A 14,632-nucleotide genomic window follows, 5' to 3' on the forward strand; every position below is an offset into this window, starting at 1 on the left:
GAACCTGTTATTTAGTTGCCTTGAAATATCCTCTCAGGTTTCCTTCAAGTTTCAAGTGAAGCAGAGACTCTTTCAACTTTACTTACTTTCGCCTTGGAATACAACTTGAATAATATGAACGAGGCTTTAAGCTCCAATATTTTTGGAGCTTATATATATTTATTACTTTGAATTCCAGCTAATCTGAACTCGGACCACCCACTTTCCCCACCCTTGTTTCATCAACAAAGCAAATCTCCCCCCTCACCGTCACTTTAAATAAAACTCACCCGTCTCGTGTAGCAGACAGTAGATATTCCAAATCGCCACGCACCCCACACTCGCAATCAGTTTAAATAAAAGTTCGCCCAGCTCCGGTTGCAGCACACAGGCAAATCCACACTCATGCGATTGGCAGCCTGTACTCCGGGCGGCCTGCGACTCCGAGATCGCGGCTCGCTATTTTAATTAACAATTACCGCAACCCGTAATTACCGCGGACACGCGTACCTGTTCGTTGCGCGTCACGCGTACGCATACCGAACCCGAGCGAATTAAACGGTCCGCTGCACGCGACGAAAGGAATCGTTCCTATCAATTAGAGGCCTCCTCGAATTTTATACTTTCCTCTCCGGCGAATCGTACCGTCCTCTCGCCGTGGATCATCGATCACTTCCGATCGATTAACCCGCTCTGCCCGAAAGTCATCCGGACACGGCGGAGCGGTCGGGAGGGCGAAAGAAGCGGGCAATCGAATCGCTCCGATATCTCAATGCGTCCGATGCAAAATGTCGTCCTTTTAACGCATCGCTGGAGCGAAAGGACGTCCCCGAGCCCCGAAACCGACTGCTTATCGCGACACAACGTGTTCACCGTTGATCAACCTTCCCTGCCTCTCCTCCCCTCGGCGCTGTTGTCGGAATTTCAGCCACGGAAAAGAGCCCCCACTCGTCCTCCTCCTCCTCCTCCTCCTCCTCCCCTTTGCCACGGGGATGAAGAGTAGAAAGGAGCACGGTTTTCTCTCCGCTCTGCGCGCCGCCACGAAAACTGTAGGTACACGCGCCAGCGTTCTTTTTTGATGCGCGAGACCAGTGAAAGTTTATAATTGATCGGGGATCAGCAGCGCCCGATGGGATTTCGTGCTCGCCGAGAAAAAGGAAGGAAAAGGTGGGTGGAGATTTTTAACGCGTACCGGAGGCGTGAAAGGCGGGCGAGAGAGCAACTGTGTTGTGAAATTGTGATGTTAAGTCTGGCGAGTTTGGCGGATATAGTTCGCGTGACATCGGGCTTCAAGTACTTTCTATCCGGAGTTACGATGAAGATTGACTTGATGTTGTTGATACAGGGGCGGGAGAAGAGTTCCAAGGTAGACGGGCTGTGCTCGAGTTTGCGATTACAGCGGGTGGGCAAATTATTATACGAAAAGGTTTGAGATTTTGTAAGTTCAAGGGAACTAGGCAGTCAGAGTCTCGATTTTTTTGGATTGCAGTTTTTAAAGTACCACCCTTCCCGAGTAAACTGCCGTTTGATTTATGTAAAAATTCGCAAAATTAAGGATTTTACAGCCGAAAAGGTCGAGCGCGTCATAAACCGTTTCTGCGCGCGCGCAGGTAGACTAATTCCTCTGTCGAAACTTTAAACGCGTTTCTCTCGGAATCATATTTCCGAAAAATAGCACCATTCCATATTAAGAACTCTATTCCATATTTCGTTGATTCCTGTATCGATTAAAAACCGCTACGAACTTTTATTCCAACCCTTAGCGCGAAATAAATACACCCCAAAATTTAAAAGTACAAAACAAAATTGTCTCGACACTTTACTTGCCTTTTTAGACGTGCCTGGGAGCTTAGATCCTTCTTTCTCCCATCCTTGCCGGTTACAACTCTTTCCTCTCCCCATTGAATGTTTCGACGGCCGTGTAGAACGCGCTCTTACATTTTTGTGACGCGTCGTACGTTCCCCGACCGCGCTGTTCAATTTACACTATTCTCTCGCGGTTCGCGGTCGATCCCCGCTTCTGGGATGATCATGCACGCTTCTGCGCGGGCCAGCGCGCGTGCTTGGAACGCCGCGTTACGGCGCGGTCTCGCTCGCAAATTTCGCTAATGGAACTAGTAATGGAACGTGAACGCGATTTTCGGCGCTCTGGCACGCGGGAGCATCGCTGGCGTACCGCCAGGCGATGTGTCTCCGAACGAACTAAAACAACGATATGGGCAACGCTTTCTGTTTACATGCGCTTCTTCCCTTGCTTCCTTTTGCCCCACCACGGCGGCGCTGCGATTCACCCCTCGTTGCAGAAACCGTTTCGCTGTGGAAACAGGAGTTATTGTCAATCGTATCGATTTTATTGTTTTAATTAGAAGGAAAGATTGTCTAAGTCTTCTAAAGAGAGGTGGTGCTCTCCTTTTTTTATGGGCCTGGGGGTTCAACACCCCTTGAAGACGATAATTGAGAATCTACTAAGAAAATACTATGGGGTGTTTCTTGAGACAAATTGTACTACTTTTGATACTTTAAGAGAAGAGTTTTGTGACGGGGTTGTGAAACGGTTGGAAGGTAGGAGAAGAAGGAAGAAGAGGTTCGTGTTTTGTCGGCCTGGGAGCCTCTGCTAGTGGACTGATCGGTAAGTAGTGACGGAATCCGAAGCACTTCGAATCTGTCTTGTATATCAGACGACTAATTCGAAGCTTAAAACTGTTGAAAGTCGTGGTAGGTCTTGAAAGTCTTGGAAGTCTTGAAAATGAACATCTGGTTGCCAAAAACTGGCCAGGTTGAGCGACCAGAGGGGTCTCGCGAGTCGGCGGAAGACGTACCATACGGGTCCGAAGCCTACCAAGACTTTGAAGCATGAGTTTCAAGACTTCCAAGACGATCAAGGACTTTCAAAGCTTTCAAGAATTTCAAGCTTCGAATCATGTTCGAAGTGGTTCGAAGTTTTCGTCATATATATAGATTCAAAGCGCTTCGACGAAATGCTTCGGATCCCATTCACTATCGGTAATGCTTAGCTAGCACTCCTAGCAGTCCCTCCCTTAGACGCAGGGATGTTAGAATCTAGAACGAAACAGGTATACATACAAATCGTTAGATGAGGAAGCACTTGCGAGAAAGCGACATAGGTCGGGATGCCATCTCGCGGCGGAGCTGGAAGCATCGCTACATGCTTATAGTGGAAAGAGGAATTTTTGTCGATCGTGTTGAGCTTGCAAGGGAGGCTTATGATTTTTGGAGAGCGTTGTATGGGGATGGGATGACCCCTTCATCTACTGACTTCCACAACTACTGAGGAAACACCGTGTCTGTTGAAATCTTAATATACAAAGCAGAAAGTGTTTGTATGTTTGCCTGTCGCCTAAAAACTTTCGAACGGTAAATCATTGTGCCTGACTAGTCCAGATGAATGTGATTACTTTCACAACAACAACAAAAAAATAAACATTTTGCATAAAATCAGAATCTAAATTTCGGGTGAAGCCGAGTAGCGAAGCTAGTAAATTATATGACTGTAAACTTTCAAGAAGATATTTTATTTTGAAAGCAGTGAGAATGAGTTTGGAATTTTATGAAGGTGATTCCGAAACAAAAATATGCGACAAACTAGGCTTGTGTTTCATGATAATTGTTCATAATTCACACAGCTGGGGAATGATGAAGGCAAGAATTCGTACCGCTGGTAAATCGAGAAAGAAGTCGTGGGTGTGAGGTGCGTGGCAGTATGGCGGTGGCGTTGCGTTTCCACCACGCGAGGGGAATAAAAAAAAAGAAACAAGCGGCGAGAAAGATAGATGGCCCGATGGATAGGTGGAAAGAGAGAGGCGAGATAACTGGCGCCAGCGCTAATAATTTCATGGTAGCCGTTGCAAGGCATGCGCGCCGCCTCCTAATCGCTTCTATCGTTTAATCGCTCGAACGTGTACGATCGACAGCCGCAAGTATACGGTTGCAGCCGCTATAGAGGAAACGTGACGCAAAAACCGAGGCAGCGATGGATCGATCCGCGAGTCGCGGGAAAAATTCAGTCCGCGGCTTGGGGCATTTTCACACGAGACACTTCTGCAGCCTACGACTGTAATTTAGGATATGCTCATTATAGATACGGCAATCATTTCAGAGACCTAGAAAGAGATATATAAAATGTGTTAATGTTTTAACGAACATTTAATCTCGCGTGAAACGATCCTTGTTTGACTTTCCAAGCGATGTTAACCCTTCCGGTGTTGCGAATGGATGTTTGTGTGATTGCTGTATGCAGCCTGTGCGATGAACGCCTATAGGCGTTCGCGCTAATGGTTAAGGCATACGAATAATGGATTTCCGCACGGAGATATGTGATGCGTTTGAGAGTGTACAGTAAGAGCGTCTTATAGAGTTTGTTTCTAGGGAGCCGTCCACTTTTATGGATATAACGTATTTCCAAGTGAAATTTTATGAAAGAAATTCAAAGATTTTGGAGGTAAGTATGTGTATGTGTGAACTTTGGTGTGAATTGTGAGGAAGGGATATTAATTGTTATGGCTTCTGGAGGAGCTACTATGGGGGATGAATGAATACATTCTCTAACGCAGATAATGAAAATAGATATGACAGAAGCAAGGGAATAAGAGAAATGACACGAGTAATATAGATAACGAGTATCAGATATAACACATGATGCAAGCAGCAATTTTTCTCACAATGCTTCATTTCGCGCACAGTCATTTTGCAATGGACAGGCTGGCAATGCTTCTGACGCATGCAAAACCGCTAAACCGTTAAACCGGTGTTTTTTCACCTCTTTGTAATATCAGAACCCATTGAAGTAGTTACAATGTTGATGAACGCCGATAAATCAATACCTGCGTTACAATGCATTCCTACTTCAAATTAGAAGCACTATATTATTTTATACAAGAAAAAAAAATCATAAAAGTGATTTTATATATCAGGAAGATGAATAATTGTAAAATTATTGACACAGTGAGAAATCCACTTACATGCATTACAAGATATTTATGAATGCCCCTCGTAAAACACCTACTATCTACTCTAATATCGAAGTTCAATTGATTAATCATTAACTTGAATATTTCTAAACAGTCCCACGATGTATTTTACACACCCTGCAAAATTATAATCAAACTACCACCAAATGCCAAGCAACTAGAGCAACAGAAAGAGAATAACGATGCCAGTAATGTAACAAATAGAGTATACAAGCAAAGCTTAATATTTATATCCCAAAATTTTAAATAAAAAGTCTATCCGGCACATAGAAACTGTACATACACAGGTACCGTTAACGATAACAATGTAACAGCGAAACAGAGATGGCTACGCCAATGTGGCGCTCGTGTTTTCCATCGTCGCGATCATGTGTCACAGTGGTGGTAGCTGCGATATGTCCACGTGTACCTTGTACTTACGTTGTTAGAAAAGACGCACGCTCGTTGAGTGGCAAGAGCAATGGTGAAACAGAAGCAAAACGAAGGCGGCGAATGGGCTCTCCATCGCGCGATTCCGTTAAAATTCTTGCGCCGCGTGTCGTCGCCGGTGGTTGCGGCCTTAATGTCGATCCTTCCCAGCGCCAACTACAACTGACACCTTCGTCCCGATAATACACCTTCGAAATCGACTAATATTCTCACCTTACACTCGAAGACAATTGGTGTTCCTTCTATTTATTCAGCGCATGCTTCTGGCGAATTATTTTATTGCTTCAGTGAGATGCATTTAGCCCCCTCGTCGGTCAGTATTCTCCGATTTTGGAGTTTCTTCTTTCCAGATTAAATGGATTATTTTAAATAGAAATGCAGCGCTATTTGTATCTGCAACATAAGGATTTATAAGATTGTTGGATTCCAGGTTTTAAATGCCTCGTTTTGGTGCCTGGTGTGGCTGATTGATGGTGGAGGCGTGATTAAGACAGGGCAGAAGATTGAATTGCATAGTGAAGACGAAGACAGAGTGTTTAGTATTAATAGTATAATATAATATACGCGATATAGTAATTTTTAGTGAATTTTCAAGTTGCATTAGGGTTGGTTTAATAGTAGAGAATTTTTATTTTGCCGAACAGTGTTTTAAGGGGTCATTCCAATTAACGCGCCAAAAAATTATTTTTCTATTTATTAAACTACGTTTCTACTGTAAATAAAAAATATAAAAGTAATAAAATTATTGCTTTTCAAGTGCTTTTGAAAGTGCTTTTGATGACCTGCTTAAAAATTCATGCCTCGCTCGAGCAAGCGATTTCAGGTGTTAGACTTATCTGAATCCAAAAATCCAAACAGACTCTTGATCAGTATGCCTGTCGCTATCGTTCGGACTATAATTAGCGATTTACCTTAAAAATTAGCAAAATGGCGGGCAAATATGCAAGAAAATTATTTTTTCGGCTTTTTTCTTTTGCTATTATCGATTTTAAAAGTAGGTTATGCTGAATGGAAATACTTGGTTGTAGTCCCTGAGAGAGTCATAGGTGTGCAGAATAAGCAGTAAAATTTATAAAGCAATCGGTTCGATATATTCTGAGATTCTACCAGCACGATGTGAAAAAATTACATTTCAAGAAAAACGCGTTTAAAGTTTTCATCTATGGAGGCCGAAAATAATCGGAATTTTTCCATGAAATTTTAACAGTACATTCTTTAGGATATGTACTTTTGAAAAATGTTTAAAAAAATCGATTTTTTCAACTCGTCTAACCGAAATGACCCCTTAAATTACTTTTATACAGTTGCAAATTTCTATACCTTTCTATGATTATTGTACTGTCTGTAACTGTGGAATAAAGCCGAATTAGTTAAATAATATTCTTTATCTATTAATTACACTTCACCCGTCAAACTAAGCAACTCTTCCTTCACATAATTTCCTGCATCTTCAAACGCACCGCAAATACAAAGCCCTGTATGTACATAACCCATAACTAACGTAACCATACGTCCCGTTTTGAACGGGACCATCTCGTTTTTAGGTATCCTATCCCGTTGTCCCCAAGCACAGCGTCGGGACGCCGAAATGTCCCGTTTTCAGAAAGAGAGCAACTATCGACCAATTATTGAATATGTTTTATGTCTGCCCGGCACTAATGCACCCGTAGAAATGGTCTTTTCTCTTGCAAATAAGTTACGGTCGAGCGAAGAAACACAGTTGCAAGTCGCAGTGCTTAAAGAAATGTTAATTACCAAAATAAACTTTATGAAATCCAGCCAAGAATTTCATTCTTATTTGAAATCAACACCGAATATACTTTAAGCAAATTTTTTCTTCAGAAAAATATAAGACCGCGTAAATTATTTATTTTCACGTGTTCATCCTGTTCTTTCCATTAATAAATAAAAGCTACGAAGAAATATGCGTCTTCTTGAATACACACACTATTACCTAAAAATTAATAGATGTCCCATTTCGAGGAAAAAAATAATTGGTCACGTTATCCATAAGCCTCTTCGATTCTTCCTAACTCAAAAAGTAAATCCTATACAATCCAAGTTCATCTATCCTCTGATTTACATTATTCTCAAAACAAATCACCATAAACTCTGTACTCTACACTTCGAAATACAGGACAACTGACTCCCTAACACAAAGTAGTACATACTTATTCCACCAAAGGATGCTCCAACCACTTCCACCCAGCATCGATTCACCAAGTTCGCCGTTGAAACGTCCCCAACTGCCCCCCAACTCGATTGCATTTAAATTCGATCGAAATCACGAGCGACTCGCGGCAGCCGCGTAAATCCTGGGGCCAGAGACAAGAAGGAAGAGGAACGGGAGAGCGTTACAGCGACGGCAAAGTGTGTCTCGGTTTGCGTTTCGATTCGTCCCGCGGAATCGTCAACTATAATTACCATATTCTTTCCCCCCCGCTGCCCACGGGAGCCGGTTTGCCGGCGGGGAAAAAAGGAATCGCGGTAATTAAATTACCGAACAAAACATCCGCATCCTCTTCGCGAAAGAGCGCAAATCGAGCACGGGCTGAGCGTGTCACGCGAGCGCCGGTCCCCTCCCCAATAAAATCACGCTTCGATTCCGCCTTGTGCTCCACATAAGCCCGGTGCACGCCGGCCGGCCATCCGTTCCGCGAGCGAGTAGCAAGAGGAAAGGAAAGAATATCGAGGGGGAAGAATAAAAAATCGATCATCGCTTTACCGGCGAGGACGATCACAGAAACTAGGATGACGCCGAGGCGGAATCGTGATCGCCTGTAATTGGAATGCCATCCGGGCGGCGGTCGATTGATGAACGACGAACTGGCCGCGGATAGTTATCGTGCATCATCGTCGCGAGCGTACGTGAACTCGCGCGCTCCCCGCGCGCACGAACGCGGCGGGTACGCGCGAACAAGTATAGAGGTCGGCGCAAGAACGGTGGCTCTGGGCGGGGCGGCGTTGTCTGGAGATTTCTCTGCAACAGGGAGAAAGATTTTCTGATAGATTCTTTTCGAACTTGCAACGGAGAACGCGTATAATTGTGAGGGAACGTGTGCGGGTAAATGTAGACTGCTGTACGGGAATGGAGGTTTCCAATGTACTTAGTCGCATTATTGGGGGTTGCAGCTGTTGGTACAAGTAAGCGTTCAGTCTATCACGTAGTTTATGTTGTTGGTTGCGCAGAGTGTCCCTAAGCTATTGCAATGTACAGCGTTCTGTCAGTGACGGATTTAAGAAAAAAGGCCCAGATGACAAACGTTCTGAGGGGCCCATTTTTCGGGGAAATGAAGAGGCAGTTTATTAAAAGGGGTTAAGTGCACAGAAAAGTGTAGAGTAAAAATATAGTGCTTGGCTAAAATCATAAATATATTACTCATAAAACGGTAGATCAGTTTATCCTCGTGTCCATTGCAAATATATAAAGCAAAAAGCCTCGCTAAACGAAAGAACGATAAACTCTGGCATCGCGAAATGTGCCTCAGCTCATTATGCCTGACTAATCCAGATGAGTATGACCATTTTCACAAAAACAACCTTATAAAATATTTTTTTATAGAATCAGAATTTAAATTTCGAGCGAAGCCGAGTAGTAAAGCTAATGCTAAATAAACTCGATGGTCTACAGTACCAAATTCCCTCCACTTTCTTCCAACCAACCCCCACACCACCGCACCACCCGTCCCCACTAGCTTCACCTACGTTCGCACCGAGGGATCCGCGCGCAAATACGCCAGAAAGTGCAGCAGCGCCCAGTGACGAGCTCGCGAGGCTCGCTTTCGACGGAAAACGAAGGGACGCGGAGCAGCGGGCGGGGGAGGGGGTGGCGCGTCGCGTGGCAAAACGAGAAAAGGGGGCTAAAAGTATTCAAAGGCGTAACGCAAGGACGACCGCAGAATCGTGGATGCACGCGCGAAATAAACGCAATCCCGCGAGCGTATAAATAAGCAAAGTCGCGCTGGGGCTGGCGCGCGCGAGCAGTTGCCCGCCGCGTACGCCTCGTGTCTCGCGATGGAATCCAGTTTGCCCGGCAGTTTTTGCAAAACCGTCGATGTGCACGTCCAGAGCACTGATTCCCGGACAACGTGACGCAATTATGCAACCAGCAGCCTCTTCTGCCCCTCTCGCCTGCAGCCCCTCGCGGAGGCCTAGGCCACGATACTATCGTTGACCTTGAGAGAGCCCTCCAACACGGCCCGCCTCTGCCTCGCTGCGGCGTCCTTGCGGAGCCCGGCGCATCACGAATCGACTGCGGGACGCGACCCTGGGCCTCGGGATCCTGCCCTCCCTAAGCGTGCTATACGGCTGGTTATTGAAATAAATCGGCATAACGCGCCGTCACAGCCGCCACTTTATTTAGACTTCGCCGTATAAAACGATCTTACCCCCCGGCTGAAGGGGGCGAGCGTCCCGCGGGGGATCGGCAGCGCAGCCGCGACGGGATTAAGCCCCGTGGAATTCGATGTTTATGCCGCCCCCCCGTCAATGGCGCGGGGAATTCGGTCTTATTGTAACGTCGGGGACTGCTACAATGTCCAACCGGAGACAAGCTAACATAATCGACGCCAGGCGCCGCGAGGCTGTTAAAAACGGCACGTTATTATCGGCGCGCGTTGTCGCTGCGGGAGGATCAAGGTTTTTAGGTGTGCGGCTGAGGAGTTATTCGGTGGGAATGGTTTCAGGGGCTTGAGAAGCTCGAGCACGCGGTGGCGATTATATTGGGGGAGTGAATATTGTGGTGGCTCGGCATGGAATTGTTTTGTGGCTGTAATAGGGGGTAGTTTCCCTACCCTGGCTTCAGTCGCGTATTTTTAGAAACTACTCTTTATTATGGACTAAAAAATACTCTTAAAATAAAATACTCTTTAAATACTCTTAGTATTTAAAAATACTCGTTACTCTTTACTAAAAAATTGGATGTAATTTGAATTTTTAATTAAATTCACGCTACAAAGTGGGTTCAAATAAGCAACCGATCCAAGTTGAATGGTGAGTGATTTTGGTTTAAGAGGGGGAAATGAATGGGTAATTTTGTGAAATCTGTTTGTGGAGATATGAGGATTGAGTAGAGGGAGGAGGTGAGGGATGGAGTGATCAGGGTAGTGAATGGGGTCTGAAGCTTGAGTTGTTGCGGAGCCATTGCAGTTTCAAATATAACCGAGTACTTGGCTTCGTTTACCCATGTGCAGATTATGTGGATACTATTTTTGTTGCTAATAACTGCATTCACCCCGCGTGAATTATGCTGTGGCATACCGGCCAGGGTGTCAACTTGCCCGATGGCGAGTGGGCCCTTGATGAAGTAGGGCTCGTTAAACATTGTAATTACTAAAAAATATGCATTTGTTTCAGAAACATTTTTACTGTACTTTTTTGCCACTTATGTATTTTTTAAAAATTTTAATTATTTCTTGTGGATGGGTCTCCTTTGTCTCATGACAACCAATATTTTTAGACCCAGTCCGCTGCTGGAATTATGCTCTGACTAGTCTTAAACCTACATAGTGACTTTGTCTATTTTAACTAGATGTACCTAAAGCAAAACCCAATAACCTCGGTATGCTTTTGTTGGTAACGTGGGGAAATGTAACAAGAGCAGTATGGTGGATTCCCACAGACCCCGCAATTAATTTAGTGTATTACAGAAATCCGTATCTTTAATTAAATTTCTATTACCCACAAATACTTAACTAATTAAACGACTTTAATTTTCCACAAAAATATACTTCCTAAATAGCTTATATAATGGACAAACTAAATAACACTGCCACGCGTTGTTAAAAAGTTATGCTCAGTTTAAAATCTGAGATCTGTGAGACCCCACCTGATCAACACTGGGTTAAGTCTGTTGCGTTTGAAATAAGCAATTAATCAAATGTAAATCGCCCAACAATAATTCCTCGCAATTATTCCTCGGACATTGCGCAGAAAGGATTAAGTGATATAAATTACCTTACAAAGAGACGCGTGCCTCGGAAGCTGGTGTTCGTTATTTCGATGTTTAAATAATATACCTCATTTGCAATAAACGCCTAATCGCCGGAGCACGCTCGCCGAGGCACCTACCGTGTTGCCAGCAACCAGGCGCGTTTCGAGGGGCGAATGCAATCGCGCCGGTGCCATTCGATTGCATTGTATGTTAAAGTGTTAATGTATAGCATTACGTGGAAATTACAGGTGGCTCGACACGAATCATGAATCTAGAACTGTTAATTTACATGCTGCACGGAATAACGATCTTGTCGCAGCCATTGGTTAAGTGGATTGCCTAATGGCGCTTTCAATTTTTTTCTGATCTAACCGTCTGATATCTTGCGCATGCGGCGCAACACCTTTTGTGGATTCCTTCATAAAGCTGCCACCGGTGCAATGCCTCCTTAAAGCTCCTTGTAAACATATCTTATAAAATTGCATTGCAACCCGAAAAATCAGAAATATCTATAGTATTTGATAAACATACTACATTCGTTTCAAACCTTAAACCATAAGAATATAAAAATAAAACACTTCTATATGTACAAAAACATACCCTACCACCCTCCGTGGCCACGCCTTATAACCACAAATTGGTCACACTCCAGTCCCAAGAAACTATCTCCTAATTACTTTCATCAATCACTCAAGCGATCCCATGCCCAGCGCAACTTGCACTTGCAACTTCAGTAGCTCTCTAAAGTACCCCCTCGCGGACACCAGCAGCCCGCTTCCCGCCACCTACGAATAAATCCCACTGTTATTACCCATTCCCCAAAAAGACACTGAGAATCGCCGATTCGCAAGTTGCACCCCCCTACCAGCGCGCAGCGGCGGCCCGTAATTGGTCCCGAAACCGATCGTCGTCGCGATACAACAAAGGTCGAACGGTAGCCAAGTGTGCAGCTGGTCGGTTGCCGAAAAAACGAGCAGAAAGGAGCGGACGGAAAATGAAAAATGAACGGCGGGAAAAAAAGGTACAGGAGGAAGTAGCGGGGCCTGGACAGCCTCTGCCCGTAACACCTGCTGGCCGTGTCGTAACTTGTCTGACATCCTCATTGCCGAAAACAGAAGCTGCTTGTGCCTGGATCGGCCGGGTATACCGGTATCTCATAACGGCCTGCGCCGCGAAAATGGTGTTTTAAATTGCGCCGTGGCGTTATATCGACGCCTTATTAACGCCGGGGACAGCCTCGCCACTGGAGAGCGCGCTGGGCTTCTTGGAACCCGCTCAGGAAGCATAGTTTCTCAAAACTTACTATATTACGCAGCAGCGCTCTTCTCCACGAATAAACACCATACAGTGTAATTTTGCCATTTTCATTTATCCTACACACCCCGCTTTATATCTAATTTAAAAAATAAACACGGCGATGGTAAGCTTACCCCAAATTCTTGCGATTTGGAAGAGGGAGAATAGATGATCCAGAAAATAGTACTATTTAATTCAGTAGAGTGGAGGGTCCTGGCAGCCTAAAAGAAAAAGGAGATTAATGTAACCACGACTGAAGTAATTCAAGAGCTTTGTAAACAGAGGAGAAAACTGGAATTTATTCTTTAAATAACTTCTATAATCACCTAAGGAATTTTCTTGAATCTGCAGTAGAAATATTTCTATCCCTTCAACTCGGCTCCCCCAAGATTAGGTCCCGGGTGGGCTGCTGATGCAAAATGTACGACGCGTCGAGAAGTCGTAAATTGGGTGTTCCTTACAACTGCTTAAAAATAAATAGCAAAATGCCTTGTACCTGTGAAAAGGAAAGAAGAAGTTTAGCTGGATCTGAGAGATCCTCTTATTCCGCGCGGAGTAGAGTCTACTGGAATGGGGGTGGTTCCCTTATCGCGCGTCTTTTCAACCGAAACTTTCGTTGTCCGCCTGCCGTAGAAAGGGGAGCACTCCGTGCTCGTAGACTCGGCGATGCAGCGCTACCAAGTGCACTCCGATACGCGCTAGAGGAGGCGGGGTGGCTAGGATCTCTGCGGTCTGCTACATCTATTTATAGCGTACGCCATACTAATGCATATGCGCCTATGCACCGCGCTAACACCGCGCAGTCCCGAGCATAACGGGCTTTTACATGCTGCACTGGATATTCCACGTGGGCTCCCCTCGTCTACCACCTCTCGCGACTCCCACCACAGTCACCTCTTTCTCAGGATTCCCTGTTTCTCGTATATACCTCCGGCGGTGTGTCCGCGGCGATCCCCGCTCGCGTACACGCGTGCGAACGCACGTGCGGCTGCCTCCGAGAGGAATGCACCGATCCATGTAGAGATTTATATGCATGGCCGCAGCTTTCCAGCGTGTAAAAGTCGACCACGCGAGCCTGGGCGATTTTCCTACGATGCACCGATCATATCCGCGCAATTTTTGTTAACAAGCTTCCCACTTCCATTGGCTACGCTCGATGGGAAAAAGGTGTACATTCAAGTTCGGTTGAAAGGGGGTGTTGGATGGTTATTGTAGGTGTGATACAGTAGAACGAATTTTGTCACAGTGTCTGGTTTGCTGAACCTGTTGCCGAATATTTTTTTGTCAAATTATTTTCTCCCAAATTTTTTGTGATTCGTAATCTTTTTCTTATATTTATATTATCTTCTTCTATTTTTTTCTGTGATTTATTTGATAATACTCTTTCTTGTCCTCGACTTTTTCACGCACTTGGCGTAATTTTTTTAATTTTTTAATGTTCTTTATGGGGTCTGGTATACTGAATGTGTTGCTGAATTCTTATGAATGAAGTATGCTGTTTAAATTATGGATTAAAATATATATAGGGTGTTCTGTTTAAAGCTACTGATGGTATTGAAAAGGCTTGGGTGAAAGTTGAACGATTTTAAGGGGAATGTAATTTGATGTGAGTAGTTTCTTTTATTGGGGAAAACGTAGAAGAGATACGAAGTTCAATTTCGCCTTTTTCTCGAAAAGTTATTATCTGATTCGACTGAAACTGCTTTATTTTGATGAATATACTTCTGGCTCGTGGAGAAATCAGTACAATTTTTAAAAATTGAATAGTTGTAATTTTTAAAAGCGTTGAAAGGACGAAAGATATAGGGAGAAAATAATCTGAAACTTGAAGTGTCGTTATTTTCTCAACAAATGCTATTTTTTCTAATTTTGACTGCTGAGTCCACGAGCGAGTTTCATGCCCTTTAATAATCTGGCATTGTTTTTTTATTTCAGATCAATGGTTCAGGTGCTACAGGTTCCAGCGTTTTTAAATGAATTTTTTGGCGCCTCGACTTTAACGACCTCC

The 14,632-nt window shown here is 44.3% G+C and overlaps 1 protein-coding gene and 1 long non-coding RNA gene across 2 annotated transcripts in view; one reads left to right on the plus strand and one right to left on the minus strand.

Moving 5' to 3' along the window:
* Positions 1 to 14,632, plus strand: part of Ics (ras suppressor protein 1) — a 139,857-nt gene that overhangs the window by 117,733 nt on the left and 7,492 nt on the right. The window lies entirely within an intron of this gene.
* Positions 2,229 to 5,738, minus strand: LOC143373746 (uncharacterized). Its single transcript, XR_013086522.1, has 3 exons — positions 5,610 to 5,738; positions 5,388 to 5,552; positions 2,229 to 2,293 (listed from the first exon to the last, which is right to left on the minus strand). It is a non-coding gene; the product is annotated as an uncharacterized LOC143373746 (long non-coding RNA).

Source organism: Andrena cerasifolii, chromosome 10 (genome assembly GCF_050908995.1).
Source record: "Andrena cerasifolii isolate SP2316 chromosome 10, iyAndCera1_principal, whole genome shotgun sequence".
Lineage (NCBI taxonomy): Eukaryota > Metazoa > Arthropoda > Insecta > Hymenoptera > Andrenidae > Andrena > Andrena cerasifolii.